Source organism: Peromyscus californicus, unplaced genomic scaffold (genome assembly GCF_007827085.1).
Source record: "Peromyscus californicus insignis strain IS unplaced genomic scaffold, ASM782708v3 Scaffold_12__1_contigs__length_115047231, whole genome shotgun sequence".
NCBI lineage: Eukaryota > Metazoa > Chordata > Mammalia > Rodentia > Cricetidae > Peromyscus > Peromyscus californicus.
This window is the reverse complement of record NW_026294413.1, coordinates 63979886-63993182: the sequence shown is the minus strand read 5'-3', so window position 1 is coordinate 63993182 and position 13297 is coordinate 63979886. Positions and strand designations below refer to the sequence as shown.

Here is a 13297-nt window from a genome sequence, read left to right as displayed (position 1 = left end):
GAACCTCAACAAAAGCACACATGCTTAACAAAAGCATGACCAGAACTTACAGGACAAACACTATCATTTCTCAGTTTGCACAAGATAAAGTTTTAAACAACCCAGAAGGGGTATGATATAAAAAAAATGTTCACATGAAGATTAACTTGCACATCTACTGAACACTTCAGATTATACTGTTGTCTCCCTGTATCAAGGAGATAAGAAATGAGCTGGTCATTCTCACATGGAAGAAACCGTCTAATCAAATTCAACTGCTCATACCAACCAAACCACTGCCATCAGCCTGAACAAACACTGTGAGGTGTCTATTGTTACATGCAAAGCATGAGAATCATTCCCATAATTAATAAAAGATGTTCTTGTATGGAGGAATGTATGGGCTCAAATATAAGAATGCACCTTTTGGCTGATTAAAAAAATGCAGCTTATGTTTATTCAGAAAGCACAAAAATACACCAAAATTATTCTTTCTGGACAATGGATCTTTTGTCTATGAAGCTACATTTTCATGTAATTTACCTTATGGTAACCTGACTTTTGGTTTGGAAGCAGAGAGTTTAATGGACAGGCACTTTTCTCCCCTAGTCACACTGAAGCTCACTGCTGCTGGCAGTGAGAAACTGCTTCCACTCTCTCTGTCCAGTTTTCATTCTCAATAAGATACCAAGACACAGAAAGACATGTAAGGATACATACTCTGGAACTGCACACTATGGCTAGACACCTTATTTTTTAATAAAAATCTCTATAACTTAGTTAGCTCTAGTCCAAATTCCACACTTACCACCTCTTTGATACTGGACAAGATACTTCACCTCTTTAACTGGCATTTCTTCCTGTACAAAATGAGGCTAGGAAAACTTCCTAGCACTTTAGTTATGGACAAGTGACCTGATCCAAATAAGGAACCGAGCGTGGGTTTGACACACAGTTAACACTGAATGAAGCCCTTTCTTGTACTCCTAGTATTTATTCAGGAGGAAAGTCTTATATTGAGGAAAACACATGACAGAGAATAAAGGCCACCACTGAGAAGGCCTTGCCACACTGTAATGAGGGATGAATAATTAATAGAACAATGCTCTCCCAGTCAAAGTTACACTGATTTCTATTAAAAATAAAACTTTATGCATTTCATCCTTAGTTCTACCATTCTGAGTCTCAAATAAGCATCTTGGAAGCATCTATATTTTTTTAATGATTTACTTATTTTTATATTATGTGCATTGATGTTTTGCTTACATGTTTGTATGAGGGTGTTGGTCCCCTGGTACTGAAGTTACAGACAGTTGTAAGCTGCCATGTGGATGCTGGGAATTGAAACGAGGTCCTTTGGGAAAGCAGTCAGTGCTCTTAACCGCTAAGTCATCTCTCCAGCCAGGAAGCAGCTATGTTTATCTATAGAAACAACCTGGCCTTTAGCATTTAGATGGATAGAAGGTAATCTTTTCCACTTTGCCAAGACCTGGGTTGACAAGACAGGGGTCTAGTTTGTCAGGGGTCTATTCATACAGGACAGGAAACCGTCCTGAGACTACATCACTGTTGGGACATAGTCCTGAGCTAGACCACAGTCTAGCTCAGTGCCTTCCATCCCAGTGGCTGCCCCATGGACATGCTTTGGCCCAAGAAGGAAAAAAGTTGATAAATAAAATTCCCTGAGATACAGTGATCACAGTTTTCATATGAGGGCATAGCATATACAGAGACATCGCTGAGTGCGATTAGGGAGGGCAGCTTTCATGTTTGGACTGTTTCTAGACTATGCATGTGGGTAGACTAGACACTAGTTGCCTTTCATCATTAGAGGGGTAGAGGCTCCAGCTTTAGCTGCTGAACACCATTAGTGAGGGGGGAGGAGCTGGGAAAGGGGGGCTCTAGGGCTGGAATTGGGAGGGCATTTTCAGAATAAGAATGAGCAGTGGGAAAATGAATGACAGAAAGGTGACATTATGGTTTATATGTGCCCCCAAAGTTCATGTGGAAACTTCATCCCAATATGGCAGTGTCAAAAAGTGGGACCTGCCGGGCGGTGGTGGCGCACGCCTTTAATCCCAGCACTCGGGAGGCAGAGCCAGGCGGATCTCTGTGAGTTCAAGGCCAGCCTGGGCTACCAAGTGAGTCCCAGGAAAGGCGCAAAGCTACACAGAGAAACTCTGTCTCGAAAAACCAAAAAAAAAAAAAAAAAAAAAAAAGTGGGACCTAATAAGGGTCATCAGGTTACTGTCCCCACAATGAACCGACAGAAGTATTGCAAGAGTGAGTGTTTTTAAAAGGGACTCACTCTTGTCTATCCCCTTCCCTCCCAATCTTCTACTTAGGAAGACACAAGAAGACTGTGCTGGCTAGTTTTGCCACAACTTGATGTGAGCCTGTCATTTGAAAAGAGAGGATCCCAGTTGAGAAAATGCCCCCACCAGATTGGCCTGTGAGCAAGCTTATGGGGCATTTTCTTCATTGATGATTGATGTGAGAGGGCACAGATCATGGTGGGCTGTGTCACCCCTGGGCTGGTGGTCCTGGATGCTATAAGAAATCAGGCTGAGAAAGGCATAAGGAGCACTATGGTAAGCAGCACTCCCCCAGCGCCTTCTGCTTCAGTTCCTGCCTCTAGGTTCCTGCTTTGAGTTCCTGGCCTGACTTCCATTGGTGACGGAGTATGACTTAAATTGAAGGAATCTCTTTCTTCCCCCCAAGTTGTTTTTGTCATGGTGTTTTATCATAGCAATAAACCTAACTAAGACAAAGGCCTTTTCCAGATGCAGTCCTCAGACTAGGACTTCTCATCCCATACAATCATGAGCCAAATACATTTCTTTTGTTCATAAAGCACTAAGTCTGGGTATTCTGCTGTAGAGCAGAAAGCAGTCTAAGAAACAACACCTGGGAAATTTATGATTCTGAGATGTGGACAACCTTCCTTCTCCAGGCAAGCAAAAGAAAGACCTGGAAAAAGTCCTGGAGTTTCCACAGCAACAGAGGCCCTGGACCAGAGCAGCACTCACATCCACTCTTTTTGAGAGTCTATTCCCATCTTACAATGCAGGAAGCAAAGGTCTTAACCATAAAAGGTGTTCCTTGAATCCTCCCAAAAGACTAAATAAAAGCCCTGTTATAAAGCAGAGCCTGGAGGAGGCGATCAGATCACAGGGGTGGAGTCCCTGTGATGGGGTTCTGGACAGCAATAGATGGAAGCATGCTTGCATTGCCTCCCCTTCCCTCCCCTCTCTCCTCTCCTCTCCCCTCCTCTCTCTTCCCCTCCCCTCTCCTTTTCTCCCCTCTCTTCCCCTCCCCTCCTCTCCCTTCCCCTCCCCTCCCCTCTCCTTCCCTTTCCTCTCCTCCTCTCCCCTCCCCTCTCTTCCCCTCCCTTCTCCTCTCCTCCCCTCCTCACCTCTTGTCTCCTTTTTCTCCATCCTCTTCCCCATCATGTGCAGGACACAGTAAGATGAGGGCCATCTGAAAACTAGCATCTAACCTTGATACGGACTTCTCAGTCCCCAGAACCATGAAGAAAATGCCTATTCTAGCCTCGGCAGCCATGGTGGTTTTGCTATAATAGAAGGAGCTGACTACACCCACAGACAGCTGCTTGGGTGGTGAGCTCCAGGGTTCTTGTCATCATAGACACTTGGATGAAACAGGCACAGCACCACAAGGCCACCGCGACCGGAGGACCAATGCTGTTAGTGTTTGGAAGAGCCTTCCAATGAAGACCTCTGCTACAGATGCCTGCACAGCACACGGGAGAAAACCACATGCAGAGCAAGCTACAGAGCCTGGGAGAAGCTGTGTGCTTTAAATGCGGGATACCTTAGTTTAGGAGGTCTATCATGAACAGGAACTTAGGGGCTCATGATGATAGAGGCTCAAAGTCCGAGATTAGGAGGCCAGCATTGGTTGGCAAGCCTTCATGTTTTGTCACCTCATGGCAGAAGGACAATGGGGGGGGGGGTAGAGGGAGGGAGAGAAAGAGAGGGAGGGAGGGAGGAAGGGAGGGGGAGAGAGAGAGAGAACTTAAAGCCCTAAGTTCTTCTATGTGGCATTAGCCCATTCACAATTACCTATTGTTAGACACTATTTTCCAACACTATTACCAAGAATTAAATTACCAACACATGAACTTGAATGGACACATTCACACAGTAGCAGTCACTAATACAGAGCTGGAAGACAGGACAATGCTCCAGCAGCTGGGATACATGTAAAAGTGGATGGTGGCATCTCATGGCTGTATTAAAAGTCAACTGCACATATACAGTGGATACCCTCTCTAAAGAGAGAACCAAACACTACTAAGATGTTTCACATTTTATATTCTATTCACCAAAGAATTCAGTCACGTTAGTTCAAGTTATATGAGCTAAACTCTGTTTTAATCAACTAATCATATCTACTCATCAGAGGAGCGACCATTCTACCTAGGTAATAAAAACAACATGATACACAGGCATATACACTTTATGCAATCTACTGTGAATCTTACTGTGCAACCAAGACAACAAGTCTAAAAAATGATGAGAAGTATACAAAGGTAAAGATTAAGTCAGACAACCATAATATTCTCTGAGCATTCTGTGTGTTGCCACCATTATGTCCTGCCTTACTGCCTTGCTCTGGTTCACGTCTGTGGCTGGCTATAATTACACCGACTCAAGCTTGATGAAGTCATTAACTCCTCTTGCCAACCTTTGTGCACACTAAGCCATGGCAGGTGCGCTATGAACATACTCAACTCACAAATGAACTGATAGAGTTAGGCATTGATTCTATATGTTCCCCTTTCATATCTATGGAAAAATATTTGACTTCCTTATAGTCTACCCAGCCTTCCTTTCAGGGACACATTTAGCTGTATTTGCCTTTAAAAAATGATTGGTTCCTCAATTTGTTTTTCTTCTTACCTTGTGGCCTTCTTGCCCACAGCTTCCGCTCATTTTCCATAGTGGTCTCTCCCCACTCTATCCATTCACAACACCACCTTCGCGCCTTGGAGATTTCAAACTTCTTACACATCTGCAGCTCTATCCTCCTGGCTCTACCCTTGACTTTCTTGAGGATATTCCTTGGTTTTAACTCTCATGCTCTCCATGTCCACTCAGCAATAATCTTTGATCAAACCCAGACTAGCTGAGTTCACCACACATGTATGGAAGAATATAGGTCCCTTTGGTGCCATTCTCGGGCGAGCCAATGGAAGGTATTGCTATTGCGCACAGTTCCTTATTCTCAAGTGGACTATGATCCTAAAGTCTATTTGTAAGGTAGTTATTGAGCACTTAGAATCCTTTTCCCCAAGGAATGATGTTATGCATTGTGGTTGGAGCCCAGGGTCTTTAATGCCTACTTAGCCTGGTTGCTAAAATTTATACTGTGCTCTTTTTATTTTAATAAAAAAACCAATTACTAAAAGTTACAATGGACTTTGCTGTTATGAGGGCCATAGGGAGTTGAAGCAGGGGAGTTCATTCGCAGAGGGATAAAACACATTCCAGCATTCTTAATTGGCATTTGCCTTCTAGGTGTTAATATTGAACTTTATGTTTCTAGCTGCTCATTTATGTTCTATAATTTCATTTTTCTAAGGATTAAAGGTAGATGTGATTAAGTGCCCAAAGTAGGTGACTGCACTTGATGACTGTCCCTTAGTCATGCTGAAAAATGACTGTGTTGTCACAAGGCCAATGCTTGTGGTTGCCTCTCCAGTGTTTAAATAAAACTGTATAAAACCACAATGCCACCAGCCATCTCAAGGGATGGCTCTGCAGTTGCTCATTTATAGATGCTGCCCCACCCCAGGTTCATCTGATGATCCCTGGAATACCACTAAGGTCTGCAGACATTCCCCAAGTCCAGGTTCATCTGGTGGTCCCTGGAGTACCACTGAGGAACAGACTTGCTCAGTCCATGAGCAGATAGGCCCCCTAAGGTGCTTCAGCTGTTAATCACTTCAGATTTAGTAAACAAACCAGGAGACTGGAACACTGTCAGACCCTGGCTATAGTCTTTCCAATCTGCAGCAAGCAAGGTTCTTTCCTCAAAATCAACTTTGTTCAGCAGCTCTGCAATCTGTGGAGGCAAGAGGCCCTTTCTCTCCTTGAGCTCAGCAGAGCCATAAAGGATTTCTTGGAAGCCCTGGGAGCAGCAGCTGCCTCAGCGGTCACTTTGATGTTCTGTGAATTCCAAGGGGGCCTCTGAGCTGAGGATCCCGAAAGCTAGGAGGGTTCAGGTTTCATTGCAGAATGCAATCAAACCACACTTAGTCTTTTAGGTGGAGAGCACACAGCCTGCAAACTGACCTTGGGCACATGAATATCTAAGGATGATGCATGTCCCAGAGTCCACAGGCCCAGCTGTGTTTTGTGGCTGTTCTTCCCATCCTGCCCTGTTCTGCCTGTGCCCTGCTGAGGCTTCTACCCTTCCTCTTTGTTTCACCTCCCATTCTTCAGATCCTTCTGATCGCCCAGCTCTCACATTTGGTGTAGATGAGGTCATCGTTCCCTACCATTCCTCTTCTGTTCGTTTTCTTCATATTCATTTCTAAGAAAACCATACCTCCTTCTCAGTAGTACTGATGCGCTTGATGCCTTTGCATTTAGGGAACCTAACAGATGCAATGCAAGTCTGGAAAACTTAACAGAAGCCCTTACACAACAAAGCCATTGTAGGCTGTCCCAGGTTGCCAAAGTCGGCCCCGGAGTAAGGGAACCAGGCCTCTATGCTCAGGATGTTTGTTTTGCTCTCATGCATGACTATCCCTGAAGGTAAAGTCCATAAGCACACAGACTGAATCTTGGTTAACTGGGTTAGATTCAGAGACTTCCTAGAATTCTAATCATTTTAAGGAGACAAGGTGGTGGTACTCCACCAGAACTGATTCACCCTTTTCAGGAGACATTTGGCTTCTTGCCTGTGAACACCAGGTAAGAAGCAGGCAACACCAAGAACTCCTAACCAGATGCTAACTCTGGTGCCCTTGGGTACTCCTATGTTACCAACTCCCAACTTTACACTTCCCTATAGCATCCATCCTTCCCTACCACAGAATGTTTCTATTTTCATTCTAAAAAGTGTTATCTCCTCAGACCAAATCAACCTATTTACTAAATTCACACAATGACATAATTCTCTACAAGAGTGTCACAGCATCAAGGAGCACTGACTCCTCTTCCAGGGGACCCAGGTTTGATCCCCAGTGGTAAGAGCATATGTGCTAGTGCGCGTGCACACTGACACACACACACACACACACACACACACACACACACACACACACACACACACTGATGGCTCACAACTGTCTGTAGCTCCAATCCCAGGAGATCCAATGCCCTCTTCTAGCCTCCGATGGCATGATACACACATGGTAGTGCATAGACATATACTCAAGCTGAACACTCCAATACACAAAATACTAAAATAACTTTTAAAACACATAAAGTATGTACTCCTGCACTGCTATCACTTATTATTGTTGTTGTTGTTAATTAGTGTTCCTGTGGCTCAACTAACCTAGTACACAACAACACTGACCCATTTAAGTGAGCTTCTCCAAAGCTAGGCAGCCCTGTAATCAAGGTCCGGAGCATAACCACCAGGCCCCCTGCTGGCCTGACCCTGGCAGTTAGGTTTCACCTCTTTCAGATCACACAGAAAGAAACACAGTTGACCCACCTGACTGGTCAATTCAATTAACATAATGTTTGGAGATTCATCTGAAACATTTGCTTGTTTCCTTAGACCGTCCAGCCCTTTTGTGGCCGAGTAGTACTCCAATACAGAATAGACCACAACTTGTTTATCTGCTCATCCTTGGGTACATTTGGACTGTAATCCCTCCACTGTCAGCCACCATGAGCTCAGCAGTCACCTCACCAGGTGTTTCCGGTATGATGTACTGCCTCATCAGAGGTCCAAAACCAACTAACCAACTGGCCATGGAGAGAAACTTCTGGAACTCGAAGTCAAACAGATTTTCTATCTCTATAAGTTGTTTATTCCAGGTAGTTTACCATAGCAACAGAAAGCCTACTAAGACACAAAGCCAGGGCATCTCTAACTTTACAGGAACTGTGAGACTTTTCCAAAGTGGATGTGCCATTTTGGGTTCCCAGCAATCACACTTCCTAGTAATTCTTTATCTTTACCAAAACATGGATGCAGCATTTGATTTTTGTTCTTCTGGTGATTATGTGGTGTTACAATGAGTAGTTGGTTTTACTTTGCATTTCTAAGATAATAATGATGATGAATATGGTGGCTGTGGGACCATGGAGGTGGCGGCTGCTGCTCCCAGTTGCCAGCCGCTTTCTCATCCTGTTGATGGTGGCAGCGATGCTGTTACCGGGGACGAAAGGTTTACTGCTGCTCATTCAGAGAACAATTGCCAGGACCATCGTGTTACAAGAAAGCATAGGCAAAGGTCAGTTTGGAAAAATTTGGCAAGACAAATGGTGGGAAGAAATTGCTGTGAAGATTTTCTCCTCTAGGGAAGAACGTTCATGGTTCCAAGAGACAGACATTTATCAGACTGTGATTGCTCCAAACTATAGAGGAGGCACAAAATCAATCAATCAATCAATCAATCAATAAATCTGCAGGGAACCATGACCACACCTAACAGCAACTTTGGAATGTTCAAAAGGGCAACAATGATTCCACATGGACTATGGTAAAACCATTAAGCTGATTAATACCATGGAAAGATTGGCTTTGGGCCGGGTGGTGGTGGCGCATGCCTTTAATCCCAGCACTTGGGAGGCAGAGGCAGGCGGATCTCTGTGAGTTCGAGGCCAGCCTGGGCTACAGAGCGAGTTCCAGGACAGGCTCCAAAGCTACACAGAGAAACCCTGTCTCGAAAAATAAAAAAAAAAAAATTAAAAAAAAAAAAAAGATTGGCTTTGGACTACAAACTGCTCAGGACAATTTCAAGATGGCTAGCTGAGATGATCCAGATTCACAGACAACTTGAGCAAGGACTTGAGACAAGCCCTGCACTTTCCCATTATGCAGAGACTGGACAAATGATACAACCAGCTCTCTCAGGACGTGACAATTAACCCCAAAATTTTCTTTTCAGGATCCCCTAAAGGTGTCTTCATCCCCAGAAAGCAGGAAGTAATTTTAAGAAAACGATGCCCACATTCCCAAAAGTTGGGGTGGGTGTTTTTTGGTCGTTCAATTGCTTATGGATAATTGTTATTGTTTATGATGGTTGGTTATAAGTTAATTGTTAATGGTAAAAAAAAAAACCTAAACGAAGGAGATTAGATACAGGGTTCTTGTTTAAAAAAAGAAAAAGAAAAAAGAAGATATAGAAAAGGGTAGATCATTGAATCTACTCTGAAAAATGGGAATATATAGAAATGATAAGATAAAAGGTAGATTTTTGGATCTACTAAAAAAGAGCATATAGATATGATAAGATAAAAAGGGAGATTATTGAATCTACTTTTAGAAAGGAACTACTTGTTTTAAGTAGGATAAGTAATGAAAAATTTGTCTGAATCTGTCAAATGTTAATGGACTAGACATTGTTAATGTAATTCTTGACTGTATATATCGTATATACTTATAGGATATAGTTTTTCTTGTATTAGTTATAAGCTTTTTTTAATTTTAGACAAAAAAGGGGAAATGTGGTGATATTGTGTTCCCCAATAAATTATGTACCCTAATAAACTTATCTGGGGTCAGAGAACAGAACAGCCACTAGATGTAGAGGCCAGAAAATGGTGACACACACACCTTTAATCCTAGCATTCCAAAGGCAGAGATCCATCTGGATATCTGTGAGTTCAAAGCCACATTGGAAACAGTATGGTGACACATGCCTTTAATCCCAGGAAGTGATGGCAGGAAGCAGAAAGGTATATAAGGTGTGAGGACCAGGAACTAGAGCCTGGTTAAGCTTTTAGGCTTTTAGCAGCAGTTCAGATGAGATTCATTTTGGATGAGGACTCAGAGGATTTCAGTCTGAGGAAACCAGATCAGCTGAGGAATTGGCAAGGTGAGGTTAGCTGTGGCTGGTTCTGTTTCTCTGATCTTTCAGCATTCACCCCAATACCCGGCTCTGAGTTTTTTATTAATAAGACCCTTTAAGATTCGTGTTACATCGTTTTCCATTTTAATTGAAAATAAAATAGTATATATTTATTGTATATATGTTTTATGATTATATAATGTAGCAGAAGTCTTAAACTACTAGTAATTATATATTCCTGAATTTCATTTAATGCTTACTGAAGTAAATGGATTTCCTTTGGCTGAGATTTCAAGAAATATAACTAAAAAGAGATCATGGATTAGCTCACTGTACACACAGGGCCCACTTAAGAATCTCACTGCATGGAGCTGGAAAGATGGCTCAGCAGTTAAGAGCACTGCTTCCAAAGGACCTGGATTCAATTCCCAGCACCCACCTGGCAGCTTAAAACTGTTTGTAACTCCAGTTCTGGGGGATCTGACACTAACACAGACACACGTGCATGCAAAACATCAATGCACATAAAAAAAAAAAAAAGACCCTCATTGCATGGTGAATGGGAATCTTGGTTTTAGATTTCTTCTTTCTCTTCTTCTTCTTCTACTTCTTCTTCTTCTTCTTCTTCTTCTTCTCCTTCTTCTCCTTCTTCTCCTTCTTCTCCTTCTTCTCCTTCTTCTTCTTCCTTCTCCTTCTTCTCCTTCTTCTCCTTCTTCTCCTTCTTCTCCTTCTTCTCCTTCTTCTCCTTCTTCTCCTTCTTCTCCTTCTTCTCCTTCTTCTCCTTCTTCTCCTTCTTCTCCTTCTTCTCCTTCTTCTCCTTCTTCTTCTTCTTTTCTTCTTTTCTTCTTTCTTTTCTCTTCTTCTCCTTCCTCTCCTTGCTTTCCTCCTCCTCCTCCTTCTTTTCTTCCTCCCCTTCCCCCTCCTCCTCTTCCTTTCCCTCCTCCTCATCTCAATTCTCTAAAGAAATTCTCATTTTTCTAAAAAGGTACTCCAGAGGAGAAATTTAGGAAGTGGTAACTAAAGACACTTTATTTTCTGTGCCTGCTTGTGAATTGGTAAACAACACTAAGGAGAAGGATGCTATTCATTCACTTGTGCTTTGGGGCCTGCAGGGTTTGACAGCCATCAATCACCCTGTTTGTCGAAGGAAAATGTGACCAGCATTTGACACAGCTCCAACCACTGAGTTTAAAAGAAATCCCTGAAAATATGCGCTTCACTTCCCAAAGGATATTAGTAGCAAACTAAATATTCTTCATTTGGTTTCTTCCCCCCAAACAAGATTTTTCATTTTAGATCTGTGAATCCTCTTGCTTGCACAAGAAGCAAACATATTCTCAAATAGCTGTGTACAGAAAGATCTCAAAACAAACCTACATTGTTTAAGAAGCACTTCCATTTGAATTTGGACTGTGGGTCCTTTAAGCAATTCTGGAAAATGTGAAATTCTTTTTAGAGAAACATTTCCTACAGGCCAATGACTATAAGGAGTCACCTTCCTGCAAGGAGACTGTGACAGTGGCACATGAGAGCTGTCACTCAGCTAGGGTAAGATGACCACTGTGATTCCTTAGAGCAGTGACTGACCCACAGTTGGTGGCACAGTGATCCTGAAGACACTGGACAGTGGATACATAGTGACTCATCTGCCACATTTAGCATCTTCACGCTTGGTAGGAATAATTTCACTAAGAACTTCTACATAATCACCAATGTCTTTCATTTTTAGGGGTAAGACTTTTTGCCTGTAACATGTCTGTTACAGTCATTCTGCTGACTATGTCTAAAACCTCTTGATTCCTAGAGGAAGTTAAAGCCCCCAAACCAAACACAACAAGAGTCAAATTTATATAGTAAACTATGGCAGAGGCTGCTTTCTGGGCAACTACAATATGTAGAGTGTTCTCAAGGAACTATGTGACTAAGCAGGCAAGGTGAACCTCAGCAAGGAGAGCACTACAGATCACATTACTGTCTGCACATGGGAACACATGTTAACATCTGCCAGAACAGATGAGCTGCACATCCTAAGAGGCACACTGTCCTTTCAATGACTGATAGACTTTCCTGCTTCATGATACAGCCAGCTTCCCAAACGGCCCATGCTAGCTTCTGATGCTGTGTAAGAAAATGACCATAAGTAGCCAAGCTTCCTTCAGTTCCTGCCCCTTGAGGACTAAAACTTTTAACTCCATTATTTTAAAAAGGCACTCTCTAGTTAACAAAGGCAGTGGCATGTACTACTATTAAGTTTATAAATAAAACCAAATAAATAGGCAAATGCACAGAAAAGATAATATTTTCTGGAGTACACTCCACTGAAGAAAGAAGAACAGAGTCCCAGGAACCTACATTTGTGGCCTGAAGGTTGCCCCGGTGATGCAGAAGCAATCACCAACTGAACCAGGTGGGCAGTGAGTGGACCTTAGGGCAGACTGCAACCTCATTTGTTTCTCTACATAGGCAGGCAGAGTTGAGATAATGGTGATGGATGTCAATGCTAAAAGAGAGCAGGAAAAAAAACCCCTAGAAGTAGTGCTTTACCAGTAGGATCCTAAGACACACACAAAATTCTAGGACGTATGGAGTCCCAGAGACAGAGAGTAACATACACAAATGTACAAAAGAGTCAGATCACTGTGTGTCTGACATGAAAGGCAGGTGAACTGCAGGTCAGAGGAGCAGGATGCTATGGTGTGGGGGAGCCTTGCAGGTATGGAGAAAGCCTTGGATTTACCTAGAGCCTTAAGGGAATATGTGGAGGCTCGCATGTGTGAAAGTATACTATTCATAGTTTGAGTCACAGAATATTTCCATCCACAGGATGAAGGACAGACTGGGTTAGGATAGAGAGGTCCAGGTAGAGGCTTCCGGGGCTGTTTATCTAGCTCTGTGAGAAGACACAAAGCCAAGAAAGGGTTTAAAAGCTGGGTGAGCTTTTGTGTAAGTCCCATCACTCTCAGGCACAATCCTAAGTGTGAGGCCAGCATGGCTTACATAGTATGTTTTAGCCCCATTTCAAAAAGACCCAAGAGGGAGGGAGAGCCAGAATGAGAGAGAGAAACATGCTCGGGGGAAGAAGAAACAGTACTTGGCAAATCATCCGAGGATGGTGAGAAAGAGGGATGGGTAGTAGCCCACATAGGTAAAAGACTTCTGCCACTGGGAAGAGAGCAGGAGACACCGAAGGGGAATATAGGATGCTTGTGCATGGGGATCAAGGCTGCTTGAGAGTTGACTGTGACTTCACCTACCCTTGCAGCCAGGTGGCAGTGGGAAGGCCCATGAGCATCTTCAGGCCTGACCACGCCCCCA

At 43.1% G+C, this 13297-nt stretch overlaps 1 protein-coding gene across 5 annotated transcripts in view; it reads right to left on the bottom strand.

The window, feature by feature from the left end:
- The window catches only part of Atp8a2 (ATPase phospholipid transporting 8A2), a 563932-nt gene that overhangs the window by 292618 nt on the left and 258017 nt on the right, over positions 1-13297 (bottom strand). The window lies entirely within an intron of this gene.